Source organism: Passer domesticus, chromosome 4 (assembly GCF_036417665.1).
Source record: "Passer domesticus isolate bPasDom1 chromosome 4, bPasDom1.hap1, whole genome shotgun sequence".
Classification (NCBI taxonomy): Eukaryota; Metazoa; Chordata; class Aves; order Passeriformes; family Passeridae; genus Passer; species Passer domesticus.
Window position 1 is genome coordinate 21,019,251 of NC_087477.1, and position 19,657 is coordinate 21,038,907.

Sequence of the window (19,657 nt, forward strand, 5' to 3'; positions counted from 1 at the left end):
TGGGAAAATCATTGCCACTGGTATTTCCACTACTGCTTGTTTATATTCTAATTTTATTTTATAATTGATGGAGAGAACTTGCACAAAATATCTGTATCCCTCTTTTGACTTATTTGTCCTTCTTGATCCAACAGATTTTACATCAGCTGAGATTTCTAGAATTAAAGTGGTTGCCTAAAACTTCCTGTAGGATCAGTGGAAAAAAAATAGGTCTATACCATACCATGAGCCATCTTTATGTGAGGTATTAGTTCTGTGGTTAAATGAACCTTGAAATGAAATGAAGTCCTTTTTCTCCCATCCTGTGGTCACAGAGAGAACGCAGGGAGACGAACCAAGATGTGTGTATCTACAGATTAGAGTCTGAAGTTTGGCCTAGATTTCACCTCCAACACCATCCAGGCTTCTGTCATATTGATGCAACACTTTTGATTTTCAGGATCTGTGCTTTGTCTTTCTGTGAGTCTTAGAAGGAGGCTGCTAAACAAATTTTTTCTTCCTGGGTTAGAAAGAAATCATAATTAGAATACAAAATATCAATTAGGTTAGAAAATATTTGATCCCAAATCATGCTATTATTGTAGCATAGGTTGATTAGTAATAACAATATATGTCAAATAATAATATGGATTTTTGCTTTCTTTTTCTGTATCTGAACTTGTAAATCAGCTGTGGAAAATAGCACTCTCTGCAAATATGTTCTCTGTCTTCTAGAAGGTACCAAACAAGAACATTACACCTGACAAGCTGGGCAAATGGATTCTCTTGGATTATTATTATGGGAAGAATTAGGCTTTATTTCAGTATTCTAGAAGTTAGTTTGCTTGTAAATAATGAATGACCTCAGCACTTTTGAATTGTTTTTTTACCTCAATACTAAAAAAAAAAAAATGCTATAGAGGTGGAGTACATTCAGTTACTCTGAGACGAAATGGGACAAAGGTAGAACTGTGTTAGTGAGGACCTCATGGTAAAAGCCCTTAATTTCCGTAAGGGTACAGCTTTAGGAAAAACATACCAGGAAAAACATACCAAATCTACAAAGAATGCCCCAGAATACTATGCTGTTCAGATCAATATAAGTTGTTATAACTTCTGAGCTCTTCAAATTAAACTCTGTACTTTGTAATTTACAGTGTGGTATTGTGTAGTATAATTTAAAATGATAGGAGTTTATATATTCGTCATTCAAACCTACCTATGAAAAAATACACCTATTTCAGTCTCTGAAGGCTTCTTTTAAGAAGTTCAGGACTTGTCTAAAATTCTGCTATGAATTTTATAAACTGAGTTTGTGTGTGTGTATGTATGTACAAATACATGGTGAACCATGGAACAATCTATAATTTAACTGACCTTTAACTGCTTTGCTTAGTGCCCTGAAGCAGTGGTCCTGCTCATTATTGCTGTTTGACATTTTAGACATAGCCTCAGAACTGAACAGGTAAATGACAATTAGATGACTGATGATATAAAATCAAATCTTGTGATTCATTATGAGACCTGAACTTCAATTTCAAAGATGTTTGTTTAGGAAAACAACAATCAGGCTTTTACAAGATAAAATTGTCACATGCATCTGACAAAACCAGGGATCTTAGATTTTAGAAGAATAACAAGAAAGATATTCTGGGTAATTCAAGAAATGGAAAAATTGACAGTTAAACTTTATTTATAATAAATGTGGCTTGACTATTGATACAATTTTAATTATCTTATTAAGTGTAGTTTAATGGTTTGTAATTTAAAAACCTCTATCAGTGTATATTTGTGTGTATAGACAGGAATCCACATGCATGCATGCACAGGAAGGTATTCCCTGAAATTCTCCAAACACCTCTGTATAAGATATTACATATTGCTTCACTGCTTATAAATGCCTGAGAGCACAATGTTTATGTTGGAGCTTGAGATCATACATGCTCCTACACAGATAAATAAATAACCTGCATTCACATGCATGTGCTGGGCTGTTAAAAGCACATTCCTGAGGCTGCAAAGTCACCAGTGTCAGATTTATGAGGAGTTTAGAATGGAGACTGCCTGCACAGCCTTAACTTACTCCATATGTGTACGTGTTTGATGCACATTTATGGCAATAGAAGCCACTGTTATCTTTTGTCTCAGCAATCCCCTGTGATGAGAAAGGATTGTATAATCTTTTAGTGAAATAAAAATTATTTTTTCCTTTGTTACATTTTTTTCTAGGACAGTGCCTGACCTGCACCTGGATAGTTACTTATCAATTGTTTCTTATCCTTAAGACAATTTTTAATTTATTTACTGACATTTTTGGCCAACTTTAGTATAGTTTCAGAGTTCTTCACATGCAATAATTAAAGTGGTGTGCCAGTTTAGTGTTATATTTTACCTCAGTGCTTCTGCAATACAGACAATAGAATCAGGAAAGTAAATAGAAACAATGCACAGTTAAAGTATGTCTATGGGAAATTAATCTCTAATAGGTTGTCTGGGCAAGTCCTCAACAGTTGTAGTATTAGACTGTATTTTCCATTTTTTAAGTCCACTATAATTTTTTTTTGTCAATTTTGATGTAAATTTGTAAGGATATGATGCAGTCCTGTTGTGATTACCATCTCAGCAAAATAATTGCAAAATGACCATGAAAATGAAATTAAGAATCAAATCTCAGTTTTGGGAGACATTTTTCATCTACTTTTGCTGTCACCTGACATCATTGTGGAGTAATATGGGCCGTGTTGTCTTTGTTGTATCAAACACTCCCACCCACAGGTAGAATTGAGGATAAAGTCAGACCTTTTGGCTTGCCTTGCTAACAGTGTTGAAAGAGTAGAGTCTGTCACAGTCATTCTGATGATATAATTTGAGGCAGAAAAAGACAGAAAGGCTCAGGGGAGACCGCAGCACTCTCTACACCTCCCTGAAAGGAGGCTGCAGTGAGGGGTGGTGTGGGTCAGTTTCTTCTTCCAGGCAACCAGCAGCAGGACAAGAGGACACAGCCATAAGATACACCAGGAGAGGTTTAGGTTGGACATCAGGAGGAATTTCTTCCCAGAAAAGGTGACTGGGAATTGAAATGGGCTGCCCAGGCAGGTGGCGGAGTCACTGTCTCTGGAGGTATTTAAGGAATGTCTCGATGTGGCACTCAGTGCCATGGTCCAGTTGACAAGGTGTGTTGGGTGATGTTAGGTTGGACTTGATCTCAAAAATATATTTCAGCCTAGTTAATTCTGTGATTCTGTGATTATTTGCTTACAGACCAATTGGCTAAGATTATCCTGTGCCTTACGATATTGCTGCAAAATATAGAAATTTTCTCTAATTACTACTAGATACACACACACACAGAAAAAAAAAAAAAACACACCAAAAAAAAAACCCCAAAAAACAAGGCCATAAGGTCTCCATTACCCGTACCTTCTACGTTTTTTAATTCAGTGCCTACTGTTATCTGCATATTAATTACATAATTTTACATTGTGTATAAAAATTATTTTCTGACATTTTCAAGATGACACTTCTCATTATGTTCATAAAATTTCAGGGTATGACATTGTGCTGGTTTTGGCTGGTAGATAGTTAATTTTTTTCAGAGTGGCTGCTATGGGGCTATGTTTGGATTTGTGCTGAACACAGGCTTGATAATAAAGAGATGTTTTTGTTATTGCTGAGCTGTGATTGAACAGGAGTCAAAGTCATTTCACCTCACCCTGGCATTGAGGAGTCTGGGGGTACAGAAGACATTGGGAAAGGGAAGCAGATGGGGCAGCTGACCCAAGGGGTGGTCAAGACCACACAGTGTCATTCAGCATTTAAAACAAAGGGGAAGGTTGGCTGGGGAGCCACTGATCAGTGACTGGCTGGGCATCAGGTTGTTAGTGGTGAGAAACTGTCTGTTTGCATGGTTAATCTTACTTTCCTTTTCACTACAATGTGTTATTATTACTATTTTATTTCAATTATCAAGCTACTGTTTTCTCAAACCACGAGTTTTCTCACTTCTCACTCTTCAAATCCTCCCTTCATGCCCCTACCTCCCTCTCCTTCCAATCCTTTTGGAGGCAGGGGAGTGATCCAGGGGCTGTGCAGGGCTTAGTTGCTGGTTGGGGTTAAACCATGACAGTACTTTTGGGCACTCTGGTTCAAAGGGTTGGATAATAACAGATTGAGCAGAACATATTAGAAGGCATTTTTGTCTGTTAATGATTTCAGGTCACGGTTGATTCATCTGCTCTCAATATTTATTTTGTCTGCACTGTGCTTGGGTATTTTGCTGTACATGTTAAAGGTTGCTGTTAGCTTTTGCAGTTTGCTGTTCTCTGTAGTTAGTGAGGTTTTGCCAGAAAATTTTGTTTTTTAAAGTAATAAAAAATCTTTTTAAAGCTTAATCTGGTGTTTGGGCTCTGCACCGAAGCCCTTAGTGTACTTCCAGTACTGTTTCCTGGAAATAATTAACAAATACTTCTTCCTCTGAGAAGTTTTTGTGGAGGAAATACAGAATGACACCTTTGCTACCTTCTGTGATGTTCTCTCCCTTTTTATAACAACTTCTTGAACAGTATCTTGAACATTCTTGTGTAGTTACAATACTAATTTTGATTTTTTTAGATAAAACCCAAGCAATATTCCTAACATTAAAAAGTAATTTGAAAATATGACCCACACCACACAAGAGTACAGTCCACATAGAGTGTAGGCAAATATGTGCAGGTACCTAAAGAATTTCTCACCTCTAAAGGCCTGGAACTTCACTTCCAAAAAACTACAAGATCCTGATTAAGTGATAAGATATTTGAAAATGAAAAATATTTTGTGGCTAGTCCAAAGAGGCACAACTTACCACACTGTGCTGGGCCCTGGCCAGAAACTACCAAGCACCATCTCAGTGGTATGCAAACATTATAAAATACACACGCCACAGACCATATGGTCTTAGCCCAGGTCTTCACTGACACTAGTTCCAATGTAATTCTGAGTTAGAGTTGTGCAATAATACTCAACATGTTTTGTATTAAAACGTAGCTGACTTGTAAGCCAGAGTTAAACCAGCTACCAACAGATTGGAGTTTGAAAGCGTGTGGAGACATTTGCCTTTTCTTCTGTATGGTCACAAAAAAGAAGCTGTTTGCTGGTGTCAAGGAAGTCCTGTGGAAAAAAACTTAACTCCAGAAGTAACTCTTTGCAGGTGTAACCATGAAGATAAACTGCATCTTCAACTATGGGCCTGGTCTTATGCAGAGACGACAGAAGGATTGTAGAGAAAATGGAAGGCTTGTAATTCTTAAAGCCCCTTTCCTATAAAATTTCAGGTGTACCTCAGTTAGATCATCAATCTACTCAAATATCTTCTCTTGGCTATTTTGGCAGGTAGGGGAGAAAAAAAATAAGTGTATGAGTAGGAAGAAGCGCTAGAGAGACTACAGTTAGTATGTTAAAATATACCAGGGAATACAATTCACTAAAGTTGTTGAGAATTGGACAGAATTTGCAAAAGAAGCTGTAAAAAATACTTGGAGGGCTAAAATGGGCTTTTCAAAGCTTTTTTTTTTTTTAATGAGAATATGTTGGTGGTGTCTTTTCTCAAAAGTGGCAGTAAGATAAAATGAGAAAAACTTGAAGCCTGAAGAACTGCTTGGTTTTGTTACTGAAGTAGTATACTTTTGATAGATAAAAATAGCCTTGGAACATCTTACAGTATAATGCAATGCATTCTGGGCTGCTCTCATACTTAGATGAAGGATAGGGAGCTACGTATTTGGGTCTCCTTAGCTCTTGAGGGTTGACACAGCTGAAATTCTGTATGGAGAAGTACTGCTGCACTCCTTAACTATACTCAGAAAGGGAATTCTAAAGAAAAAAAAAAAGGTGCACTGACTTTTGCATTCCAGTAGCATGCATCAAACTGTTATGTGACTTCCTCACAGAAAAGATTATGGCCAGATATATCTACTGTATTTAAATTTTTATGCTGCTATTTATGCTTTGATTGTGAATTTGTCCTTCTGAGCATGGATGTCTATAACATGATCAGTTTGTCTCTGGGAAAGAAAACTGATACAGAAAACTGATTACTGCTCACTGTAATTTGTGTTTCCACAATGCCAACGTGTAGAAAACACATTTCTCTGAAGCAGGTGTTGAACTTAGTTCTGCTTCATGTTTGGAATGTGTGTGTATTTATTTTCTTCTTTCTGTATAGAAATATGCCACTAAAAAGACATTTACTGTGCATTCCACCTACTGTCACTTTGTCATTACTGCCATGATTATATACAAATCAAGTATTCTAAATGTTTATTAAGCATTATAAGGATGAAGTTCACCTTTTTTTTCTGGTTTACAATATTCCTTTCTTCATCTGTTTGGGCTCACCCCAGACATAACAAACTATTATGGATGAGCAATTACCTACAGTACAGGTTTAGTGGTTACTTATAAAAGTATCTGTCAGATGACTAATTATCTATAAGCAACATATTTATCAGGGGGAGCTTCAGTGGCAGGTCAGAGAAGACAAATATAGCCAGCCTCTTAATTTTCTGATTTCTTGATGAAAATTTCTTGTACTCACTTTAAAATTAGTTTTCCTCACTAAGAAGAAGAGGAGTTTAACAATTCAGGGATTATTTATTTTCAGTTTCTTCAGATCATCAGAATTGTATGAATGTCAAACTGTTGAATAAATCTGAGACAAAATCCTGAACTGGGGAAGTTTCATTCTTGGCAGAGGTGACGAAATAGCCTGGCTGGGAATTAGAGGCAGGAGTGCAACCAGAGTGTTGGCTCATCTTTAACAATGGCACAGTAAATTTTGTCATTATGGTGTATCGCTGTGTGCTGACTGTAGTCACTGTTCTATCAGGGCACAAACAGATTTTTCTTAGGTTCTTTCTTGAACACAGGTGTAGGTGCAGGAGACCTGTCACTTGCAGAGATATGGTGATGGTAGTTTCACACAATTTCCTGTTGCTTCTTGTATGAACCATCTCCAGAGCTTCCAACAAAGGATGGGCTGTTTGAGAAGTGTTCTGGAGTTAACTGAAACAAGAGATGAGAGGAGAAGGCAGAAGTGTGTCTGAGGGCAAAGGAATGGGAAGGTGCACTCTAAGTTCACTACTTGGCTTTCTTCATGTAAGGTGACTGGGTGATGGAATAGTGGAAGCAAGCTGTAGGAGAAGCAAAGTAGAGAAGGGGGGAGAAAGGTGAAGATTACAGCAGCAAAAGGAGAAAAACAAGTAAGCTGCATAAAACAGTTTCAGTCATTCCATGTCCAAATAACATTATTTTGACTATTTTGTTGCTGTTGTTAGAGACAAATCTATTGCATTGAAGCATTTCTTTAAATATGCCTGCATACATATGTAGCAATTTGCAAATGTCTCAAAAATCCATCCTACTTGTGAGGCGTGATACTGCATGCAAACACAAATAATTGAATATGCATTCTTTGGTAAGGCACCTTGAATGGAAAATGAATCTTCATGAGTTGCTACTCAAACCTGTGTTTTTCTCTTTGCATATGCAACTACAGTATCAGTCCTGATGACTTTAAAACAAGGGTAGGGAGGAAGAAAACAAAATAGAGGACAGCAGACATCTTAAGATCAAGACTTTTTCCTTACCATTAAAGTGTAATAAATTCCTATTGCTAAGTTGTCTTTTTCAGCTGTGCTTATATAAATTTATTTACTCAAGTGTTACTGGTTTTCACAATGCTGTTCCTGCTTCCTTTTAGAGTAGCTATCCTCATTTGCCTTCCTTATTCCAGTGTGAGAAAATGCATTTAGAAAAGTAACTCGCCACTGCTAAGGTTCATTGGGCAAACTTTGGATCCCTATTATGGTTTGCCTTCTGGCTGTCTCCCTGTCAGGCATGCAACCCTGTATCATCCAGTTGCTCAGAGAAATATAATTGGCATATTGAAAACAGCAGAAGAAAACATCTTAAGGTCTAAATTAAGGCTTCAAGTTTTACAAACAGCAGTTGAACGTGTTTTTATAGCTTTTTCAAAGATATTTCTAGCAGATAGGAACATTTGTGTATCCTAGACAAAATCAGTAGGAGAGTCATAAAAGTTTTTCCCTGTATTATGTAATGTGTTTATATGATTTCAGTACTGCCTTTACAGTTTGAGAATCTTCTTTATGTTGCCTGGTTGAACAACATGAGCTACAAATTAGATGACAATTATTCCAGCCTTTATAGCTAGGCAAATGCTGAAGAATATACCTGAACTGTTATCCATCCACAGCAGCTGATGTATATTTTCTAATGCAGGGAAATAGAATTATATTTAATGTACGGTTCATGTAACCAATGAAACAGAAGTAAATTTCTAGAGCAGATTCTTGAAGCTGCAAATCAATTATCAGCCTATTCTTCATTCTTTCTAGTTCACTTGAAACATTTGTTAAAAATACCAAAAAATAAAAAGCCACCAAAACCACAAAAACAAAAAGCCAAACAATCAAACAATAACAACCAAAAAACAACAATAAAGAAACCCAAAAAATCCCAAACAACCAAAATATTTTTACCTGGGTGCACCTGACAAAAAAACTAAGCAGTTGAAAATGTTGACAACAAGGGAACATTCAAATTCTCTGATAATTTCCTCTATTAAGTGCAGATAAGGAGCCTGTTGTTGATTAGGTACTTCTGATGTTAGCAGGGTTTCTGATCCTAGTAATACAGCTGAGAACAGTTTATCATTTTAATACTGTGACTGATAAACTATACTTGTGTGCTTTGTGGATGCTGGACCTCTGTATTATTTTATACATATGATCTGATACAGATTCAGAAGATCCCTTAAGCTGAACTGCTGGAAATTTTGAAATATCCATCTTAGTTCTACCTTGCGCTGCCATTGATTTTCCCCCAATATTAACCTTCCCTTCAATATCCATTACCTCTGTTCCAGCAACTGTTTATACTGCAAACAGTGAATCATCTGTGTTAAAGGCAGGCTTAGTGGAACACCTTGGACAATCTTCATTGCAAAATGTATAGTTATTTGCAAACTAGTCTCAATAATGTCAAGTTAAGCCTAAAACACAGCCTTTCAACAACGCTTTCCTGCCCTGCTTATCAGGTTTTAGACATATTGGTTTGGCCCAAATGTTTAACTTAAAATATGCCACCTACATCTAAGCCTTCTACATCTTCTTTTGGTTTTTTAGGTAATGAGAATAACTAATCTTTTTCTTCTGTACATCACTCTTTTAAGTGTAGACATTGACACAGTCTTGTTTTGCTAAAATAAACACACCTTGTTATCTTAATCTTTCTTGACACCGTGAGTGGTTTTTTTATCCACCACATGCTTGAGATTTTTTACTTCTCTCTTCTAGACTTTCTTGGATTTATTTATTTTGAAATGTGTCAATACACTGCTTTAAATGAGATTGAGTTATTGTAGGAAGAAAATAACATGCTGGAATTCTTTTCATATTTTTCTGTTCTGACTAATGTGTTCCTCAGTTTGGAGGCTTGGGAGCTTTTTGGGGTTTTTTGTCTGGTTGTTTGGTTAAGTTTTTAAATAACAGAAAAAGTGTCTATTCTAATAACACTACTAACACTTTGTGCGGTTCTGGATGTTGATCAGACTATAAATTCACTTACTACGTCCTTGTTCTACTTTCTGCCTTCACTTTGGGTGGCAAATGGGTCAGATGCCTAGTGTCCCGCCAGCACTTTTTGGAGAGTCTGTCCACTGAAGTCCGGGAAAAAAGTCGCCTCCAGTCCATGCCCACATGCAGATGTATTGCATTCAGGGAGGAATGAGCAAGGCACAGACACATGTGAACTGCCCAAAACACACAGGTGATCATTACCCATCACTTGTGGCTTTTTAAGATGCCTCAGAGCAATATCATGTGGAATTTGAAGTTTTCACTGGGATTATTAGGATTATTAATATCAACATTTTTGCCTGAAGGATGGATGGGGACAGTTGTGTGAAGGTTTTATTCTACACAGCATCAGTTTAGAGTTGATGATGAGAGCACTGAACTGGTCTGGTAATGCCAGGCATCTTGCAATGTAGGGCAGACTCATTAATAAATTCTGCTTATTTGAGATTATAGTTTACTGATAAGCTTCTTAAGTGAAGTCTTTTTCCTTCTGACAATACTGTATAAAGTTTATCAATAGAAATACAGGACTGGAGCCACACAGCAGTTCTATATTGAATTTCCCTCCCTGTTGACACCTATGAACTGCAGAAAAATGCAGTAGTAATGTGAAATTTACTTTCCTCCATAACATTTTGATCAACTGTTTTGATATAATACGGAAATTTAGACACTGGTTTGCAGCTACTGATGCTGAGATGTTAGGAGAGGGTATGAAGTCTACCATAGCTGCTAGAAACTAATCTAAAAGCTTGCAATTTTTGTATATTTGCCATGGATACATGGAATGAAGCTATTGAATATCAGTGAAGTACAACAATATGGGGTTTTATGAAGTTGTCCTTATATTGTAAAAATGACAAAATAAATGTGTCTATATTTTCCCTTGTTAAACCTGATTAAAGAAGTATGATGAAAATCTCTGAAGACCTAATCAGGCTTTTGTTGCAGCTTCAGCCCATTTAATTTACATCCTACCACTTTGTATGCACTGTTAATGTGCCCTGTGATATCCATTTTATTTCTTTATTATGGACTACACATCTAAGTAAAAGTACAGTGGGTATTTTTGTGCTTGAAGAGAAAAGACTTCTCAGAGAACAGGAATCTGACACTACTTTTTTCAATGTGCAAAGTTAATTAAAAAAGAGCTAAAATATTTTATATCATTGAATTCTCCTACTCAATAAACACATTATTATTACTTTTAAAAGAATGAATTCAGGAGGGGGAAAAAAAAAAGCTTCCTTAACTTTACAAAATGGTGAAATTAAATGTAAAAATTTAGTACCTGGCTCTTGAAAGATCTCACACAAACCCTTAGTTTGCTTACATCTTCAAGGCTGGAGAGAGTTACTAATCTATCAGAAACCAACTGATGTCAGAATCTTGAAAAGTCATGAGCTTTGAGACAGTTCAGACTTTCAAGTTCTGCTCCATCTCTAATGTTTAATACATACAGTTTTATCCTCTTTGGAAGTCAAAATACACATTTGAAATACCAGCCTCAAATCCTTCTGAAGTGTGTGACATGTCTCTCTGGTAATATAAAGCATTTTGGAAGTGCTTTGGGCCTGAATGAATATATGAATGTGAGGAACTGAGGCAATCCAAAGGGAGTAACACAGGCAATTCCTCATGTGTGGTAATCTGCTGATCTCCTTTGAATGAAGACGGAAACTTCAAAAACATTTTGGGAATGTGACAAATTTGGAAAAAAAATGGTTTGGTCATGAAGACCACCAACAGAACTTTTTAATGATGAAGATGAGAAAATATTTCCATACATGTTTGCACTACTTTCCTGTATCTCCGTGTGCAGAAGATGTGGCATGACTTCAAATTACTTTGTGAAATTGACGATTTTTATCAGATAGAGTTTTATAAAATGTATGCATTTGCATTTAAAACTTGAACTTTCAAAACAATTACAAAAATTTTGAAGGCTGATTACTTTAAGAGGACAGCTCGTAATCAAGGTGTTAAGCTATGGAATAACAAGAAGTTCAAGAGTAAAAGCAGGAGATGTCAAGCTAGTAGGTGGAAAAGTAGATGCCTGACCACATCTCCAGCCCATTACTGTGCTGCAGTAAAAGCTAATTATTTCACTGATCTAGAAAGCAAGACATTTGGAGTGTACATCTGTCTGTGCTAACCTTTTTGTGCATATGACCTGTGGGTTAGTCTTTCCATATGTGTGAGATTTTTTTTCCTCATACCCTGCTTTAATCACTTACCTGGTAGAGCCTTCCCAGACAAGGATTGTGGTTTAATGCATTAGCATCTGGCTCAGGAGTGCTGCAGTCTGCAGGACTGACCTGGACCTTGCCTAGAGCTCCCAGAAACCCAGACTGGCCCTACCTGTGGCTGCCTGAAGTATGAAAGAAATATTTCATGTTCATAACCAAATGTCTGTAAGATCAGAACTCAGTCCCACCAATTTAGTTTAACACAAGAGTTAAGGAATTATATTCTGTAAATTTTTCAAATGAAGGTCATGGAAACTTGCAGGACTGTGTGCTGTGTTCTGAGAAGTTACAGACCTGAGAAGGAAAGTGGTGATAAATCTGAGAATTACACTGTAATAGAAACACAGAAAAATTTGATAGAGAATTATACTGTGATAGAAAACATAGAAACAAAGTTGAATGTCCCTGACTGAAAGTTGTGACAAGTAGCTGTTTATGGAACTCGAAAAAGGGCAAATTGAAGAAAGACTGTTCCTTCCTCAGCAGGAGGCCAGCTGTGCCTTAGTTTCCTACACTTTGTGGTAGAAGTTTCAAAGCAATTATACAGTAAATGCTGGCTTTTCTAAACAAGATCACTCCACCTTATAGCTATTCCAGTGCAATTAAGACAATCCCCCATTCTTGTGTGCATATAATTCCGTTAAAATATATACTATGTATATAATTTCCATACTTAATAAAACACAGCAATCTTTTCACATAATCCATGCACCTTCATGCTCACTAAGCCTTTTTGTAAGGGTTGTTTCAGCTGTGTTGTACTCAGTCCCGTGACAAAGTACATACCAACCTAGATCTACCTTCTTCACAAGGGTATTTAAGCTACAGGTTCAACCCATTCCATTCTAAAGTTCTTTTCTGCACACACAGTCCTATGCTGCTGCTGATTCACCTTCAGCCTTTATAATGTATTTACCTTTTCATGGCCTTCCCCAGCTTTCACTTTCCAAGTCCTGTAGAGGAATTTCTTTCCATGTGCTGCCTATTTCTGGTATGATGCTTCTTGCTCTATCTGCAAGAACTAAATCTCAGATACCATGTCAAGATGATTCAGTAACTTTTTTAATTTCTATTCTTCGTCTTTCATAAGTTCAGAGTCTTCTGTCTCTGCATTTACATTAGCCAAGGTTGTACTGTAAAATCTGCAAAGAAAATGAAACTTTCTTGAAGTATGGTAATCATTATTTCACAGTCAGCCTCCACAGTATAGAGAATTGAACCTAAATTTCTGTATTTATTGTGGAAATTCAAATCTGCTTCTGTTTGAAGAGTGTAGCAACTATCAAAAAAAAAAAAAAAAAGACAAATTCCTTCTGTGTGTGGAGGGTTTTCTTACTCCTTCAGACTGAATGTTGCCCTTTGAAGCAAAACAAAAAAAAATCACGAGTCACTGGAGTATAAAAAAGAAAGGAAAAGGTTAGGAAATGTTAATGAAAAGAAGTTAGGAAATGTTTGTGAAATCTTGAATATGGGTGATTTTAAAAACAATTTCTGTTTTAATTTTAGGTTGTGCTGATGCCAAGATATTTTATCATAAAAATGTCTGTGGAAATGAGACACAAAGATACCAAGTAGAGAAAACAGTCTGTCATTGTAACACTGAAGTGTTATAGAAGACACCAGATACAAGAATTATTCCTGAAGTACCCACAGACTTATTTTGAAGACACAACCAACTTTAATAAAAGGGTATTCAGCACACTGCAGGAAACTGATTAGGTGATAGATATCCCATTGCACTACAGTAGTAGCTTTTATTTTTTAGCATTCAATTATTTAAATTAAAGGACTTTGCTGTTTAACAAAACACATTGTTGTCTGATACACTGAAATATGAAATTTAACACTTCTCATTTTCCAACAGCTCTACAATTTTATCAAGTCTCTTTTGTTTTCCTCTTTTGTTGCTCTGTGGTTACATTCTTTTATCAGATATTAATTTTAAAGGACTGCAATGACTCTACGTAATATTTTGAATTTAAATATAAATTGTATTTTAGTAACTTGTATAACAATACTTCTTATTTTTAACACCTTATTTTCAGAATATTACTGTTATGCCAACATTTGTATGGAAGAAAGTGGTTTCTTTTTTTTTTTTTCTCCCACCTGTGGTGATGCAACTCCACTGCTTGGGAATGTGACACAGTGCATTACCAAAATAAAACTACACACATGACATACTGTGTTATTACTAAGTGCTGATTTATCTGCTAAGGCATGATTCTGCAAACATTTATTGTGATGAAGTTTACAATATGCAACAATTTATTTGGATCTGTAAGCATTTGCACTAACATGGCAAAATAAAGAGCAACTGGATCCTACTGTACACGTGTCTAAAATGGAGGAATAACACTAGTACTGAGGTACAGGTAGAATAGCTGCACACTATTTCAAATATACTTGTTCCTTGATCCTCTCATTTAAGAATAAAAATGAAGGAGATTTATAAGATCTGTATGAGCATCATATTCAATCATATTTTAATGCTCTTTCCATTACTATAATTAATGGCCAAACTAATGTTGTTTCCTTACCACATTCCTTAAAAAGAATCAATAAGTCTGTGGTAGTGATCTGGGAAAGTTACTACATGGCAGCAGGTGGAAAAATGTGTTCTTCTAGCACCTGTTGTTTAAATAAAAAACAGCATAGGTACAGGTTGATGAACTTAGCCTCCAAGACTGATTGGTGGTGTGTGTTTTTCTGGATCTGCCAGGACACTCATTGCAGAAAGCTTTTCAGAGGTCTAATTTTTGGATTATAGAGATGGTGCAGTAGTACTTTCTTGCTTTTATTTTTAAAATCCCAAACAAAACAAAATCCAAAATTCAAAAAGGGTCATATTCAAATAATTAAACTTTTGAACAAAGTGAAATATCCAGAAAATATAAAAACAAAATAAATTTGTAAGGTAGGAGCACACTTGGACCATCCTCATTAACTATCAGAATGTCTTGCTAAAGCCACATGCATTGTATATGACTGAATAATGAAGAGTTAATCTTATCTTCAAATGACCTTAACTACAGATTACTGTACTGCCAATATTGTAGTTGTCACGATGCTGCCAGCAATCCCTCAGCGATGCAGTTTAAATGTTATGCATGTAGGAGGAATTAGAGAAGTGCTTACTGAAAACCTAATTAACCCCCTAATGCATTTAAGGTGAACTCCTTGTTTCTTAAATCTCTGAATATGCATAATAACAACAGCCCTCCAAGGGGAGGATTGAGTGTCCATATTAGAGGATCTTTAAAAGATTTAATTAGCTGGTTGTAGGAGTTTAGAAGAACATGAGGAAATTTTTAACTTGACTTTATGGCAATCTTCTCTTGGTCCTAAGACAAAGTTGAAAGAATCTGATCCATAGTTTGAGTCAGTAAATGACAAAGCATTTTAGTAAATAGAGGATGCTTCAGCTCACTACAGGAAACTATGTGTAACTAAAGATCTGTAGAAAGCTCTGCTTAAAAAAAAAAGAAACCCTCTATGTTTTTTGATGGAAAAAATTAAAGGAATAAAAAAATTGATACAACACAGCTCTCAACTTGAAAGATTACCTAATCAATAAAGGCTGAAGTAAAATGTCTCTGCATCAGCTTGAGGCCTGCATCTGTGGTGGCTCTTTCTTGAAGTGCCACATTTCCCTTACTTGATTTGTTTAAATAATAAAAAAAAATCTTTAAGGAGAATTTGTGCTGGTTTTGTCTGGGGTACAGTTGATTTCCTTCCCAGAGGCTGCTATGGAGCTGTTTTGGATTTGTGCTGCACACAAGCTTGATAACACAGAGATATTTTTGTTATTGCTGAGCAGGACTTACACAGAGCCAAGGCCTTTTCTGCTTTTTGTGCTGCCACACTGGTGAGGAAGCTGAGGGTGCCTGGGAGGATGGGAAGGGACACAACTCAGACTGGAGTCCCCAAACTGACCAAAGGGATATTCCAGACCATAGGAACATGATTCTCAGCAAATGAAGAAGGGAGGAAAAGAGGGAAGGGGTGACATTTGCAGTGATGGTTTTTGTCTTCCCAACTCATCATTAGCTGTGATGGGACCCTGCTCCCCTGGAGATGGCTGAACAACTGCCTACCTACAAGACGTAGGGAAATAATTCCTTGGTTTGCTTAGCTTGCATGTGTGGCTTTTGCTTTCTGTAATAAACTGCCTTTGGCTCAATTAATTTTCTACCTTTTATCCTTCCCATCCTCCAGGATCTCACAGGTGGGAAGCTGAGTGAGCAACTCTGTGATTCCTGGCTGCGGGCTAGGGTTAAACCATGATGGAATCAATAAAAATTTGCTTCTGTTCAGTCCCAGACAAGCATGGCCCTAGATGTGGTATTGCAAATCAGATTAGTTTTCACTAGAACTATAAAAGGCAGTTCTTGCTGCAACTTCTAGTTGCTCTCTGCTTTCCTTCTGCCTGGACAGTATGGCTTGGTTAAGGAAGAATTGTTTTTTTAAATGTGTGTTTTGTTTGTATGTGTATTTTGTTTGGTTTTTTGTGTGTATTTGTTTGGGGTTTTTTTGTTTGTTTGGGGTTTTTTTCTCTGTTTGTTTGTTTTTGTTTTTTAACTTTTCTTACAGTAGGGTTTGAGTGGAACCTAAGACACTCTGACAGCACAGTGAGTGCAAGCTAAATAATCCCCATGAGGAGGCAGAGATGAGGTCATGGTGATCTTGTCTCAGACTGCACCCACTTACAGACTATCCAGGTGGTTGTATTCTACATATGATCTCACATAATTTTGCAGTGGTGTTTTAAATATAAATGGGGGGAAAAATCTTTGTGGAGAAAAACTGACTATAGCCCTTAGGAGATAATTTCAAAGATAATTTCCATTTACCACCTGAATCATAACAGTGACTTGGCAAATCTTCCCCTTTAGGACCAAGTCCTCCCAATTAAATGATGTTCAGGCAAGCCAGTTTAGTAATTTTGAAATAATAAACATTGGCAATGCCATTTGCACATGTGGGCAACTAAAATAGTATGGAGTTTTTACTGTTTATTTTTTTTTTTCAAAATAAATCTGAGACAGGTTACTTAGAGGTATGCAGTACTCCAGTAGGAATTCAGTAGCAATTCTTTACATAAAAGTTAATTTACTTAACTTGTCAATTTTCAAGTTTAATTTATAGCATTGCTGTAGACTAGAACATTTTAAAGTTCAGCTCCTCAAGGTGAATGCTGTTGTATTCTTATTTATTATATTTTTGTGTATTCAGTCCTTTCCCTGTGAATAAAATGTGTGAATGGCCATGACTTTCATACTGTGAAGAAGATGAGAACTCCAACAATGAATCAGAGAAATCAAAGGCTGAAATCTTGTAGGCATGAAATATTGCTTTTGAACCACAGAAGCACAGCAGAGAATTTTCATTAGGGCCATGCCCCAAAGAAGAATCTCCTTATTTCTGCTTCCTATGATAACCTTTAAATTCATGGCAAAACATCAGAGAGATGAGCTCTCCATCTTAGGGCAACAAGAAATAAAAAAAAAATGTTAGTGTAACTTAGGAGAAACCGAAGATTTAACTAGAGGTGTGGAGTTTTTTTGTGGTTGGATTTAATTATTTTTTTTAATATGAGGCACAGTTATATGAAAACCACATTCCATTTAGCTATTTAATTTTATTAGCTATTTTTTAAACTTCTTCTACTATTTAGTTAATTATGTGGTTAGGGACAAGCAGTTGATAAAAGCAAATAACAAGTTAACCACAAACTTGTTATACCTCTTAACAGTTCATAAACCAACTCTTTTATGACTCCTTCATTTTGCTTATATATAATTTTGCAAGACTATTTTTGTGTGCACACACTCTTTTGCATGCCATAAAAAGACAAGATATGACCACAAAGTTAAAAATATGCAGATAATTTTTGATTACAGGTAATTAGCAGTAATTGACACAGTGAAAAGTTAAAAAGGTAGTTTTTAACTTTTTATTTAGTTAACAACAACTTTTATTTGTTTCATCTTATAATTAAACATTAATATATTTTAAAAAATGGATAAGTTTCACCTACAGTTTTAACTAAGGAAGAGGGCTCTGAACGTGTAGGAAATGTAATAGCATTACTATATATCCTTCAAGAATGTTAAAAAAATAAAATTGATAGTTGCAAATGAATGAACTACAAATATTTCATTGTTCATTTGCATTCATTGCATTTCCCTAACTTTGGTCATTAAGCATTAATCTGTTTTACTAAAATGCTACAGCTTAAAATAATAAATGGATCAAAATACATGAAATATAGGAAACCATTTCTAAAAGGAAAAGATAACCTGAAAATTAATTGACAGATTTAGTTGCTGCCAGACAGATTTTAAAAATTACTTTAAACCTTTTCTGACATCTGAATACATCTTTAAATACCTTCTGGCAGCTCTTCAACCTTCTTAGTATGGGAGCAGATTGAAAGATGAGACCTTATAATACTGCTAGGAAGTGCCATGCAGCATACAACGTGCAAAAGTTGAAATAATATTTAAGTATTGTTTGTAAACTCTGGCTCCTCCTCCACAAGAGAAACCTGAACATATCAATATGTTACAGAACATATCAATAGCCAGAGTTTTTGTTTTGTTTTCTCTTTTTGGGGCTGTTAGCAGTGATATAAGGTATTTAGAAAGGAATCCAGCCTGGGAATGCTGTTGGAGTTGTGTGGGCATGAGTCTGTAGGGTGATTTGCTCTCATCCTGCACTGTGCTGGCTCTGGAGCCCATTCCATGATGAGCTGAGAGGCAGCTCTTGGTCTGAGCTCAGCCTGCAAAAGCTCTCACCTGCAGCATGGGAGGCTTCACCCTGCTCCTGGGAGAAGGGTGGGCAGGCCAAGCCCATGCTTTAACTACTGCTCTTCTGGATGGAAGGAGACTGTAGGCTGCTCTTAGAGAGCTTTTGGAAACTTAGCTTTAGACAGGCACTTTGGAACTCAACTTCAGACAGGTAAGAAAACGTCTCCTCTTATGCTTAATCACAGGCTGATGCAAAGTTGCTGTGCCAGGACTCAGTCAAAGCCCAACTGCACCAGTAAGTTCTCTAGGCAACTCATTCTTGAGTCTGGGTGGAATGTCCTGGTTTTAATTTTTTGGTTTTTGTTTGTTTGTTTTGTTTATTTTTCATGTTTTGTAGTTTTTGCTAACTGCCTTTTGCTCCTGTTAGTAGGTGTTACTGAGAAAAGCCTGGCTGCTTCTCCTTCATTCCCTTGTATCAAGTATTTACACACACTGAGGAGATCCCCCCCTGAGGCTTCTCCTCAGCCCTGTGCTCTCAGGCTTGCTCCAGTCCCTTTACTGTCTGTGTTAATCATATCCAAAGGACAGCTAGTTCACAGTGGATGGAGCACCAAATTTAAAATGTTATGTTTCCTACAAATCTAAATCTCAGAGGCTCTAGTTAAGACTCCAGATACATAACAGATGTGTGCAGGTGAACCAGGGAATACTGAAAGGATTTACACTGGTTATAGCTGGCCTGTGGAAGCAGGAAATCTTAGTAGCTGCTATATCTAACTGCTAACCAGAAGTTCAGCTTTCTATATTCAAAACAAGAAAATCAAAATGAACATGTTTGGTGATGTATCTCGGAATACGATACCTGTGACTGCCAGAGTTCAACCAGTCACAGAGGTAACAGGACATAGAATTTTGTGTCCTGCTAGTAAAATCAGTGATTGACATTCCATAAGGGTCACCTAACACAGTCAAGACATGTTCTCCAATCAGACAAATTGTTGATCCACTGTTGACCACTAAAGAGAAAAAAAAAAAAATA

General features: G+C 36.5%; 1 long non-coding RNA gene across 1 annotated transcript in view; it reads right to left on the minus strand.

Moving 5' to 3' along the window:
* Window positions 1-235: 235 nt before the first annotated feature.
* Window positions 236-19,657, minus strand: part of LOC135299930 (uncharacterized) — a 33,598-nt gene continuing 14,176 nt past the window's right edge. The window contains exons 3-4 of the long non-coding RNA XR_010361770.1: window positions 12,783-12,887; window positions 236-499 (exon numbers count right to left, since the gene is read on the minus strand). This is a non-coding gene — a long non-coding RNA (uncharacterized LOC135299930). The remainder of the gene's footprint in view (window positions 500-12,782; window positions 12,888-19,657) is intronic.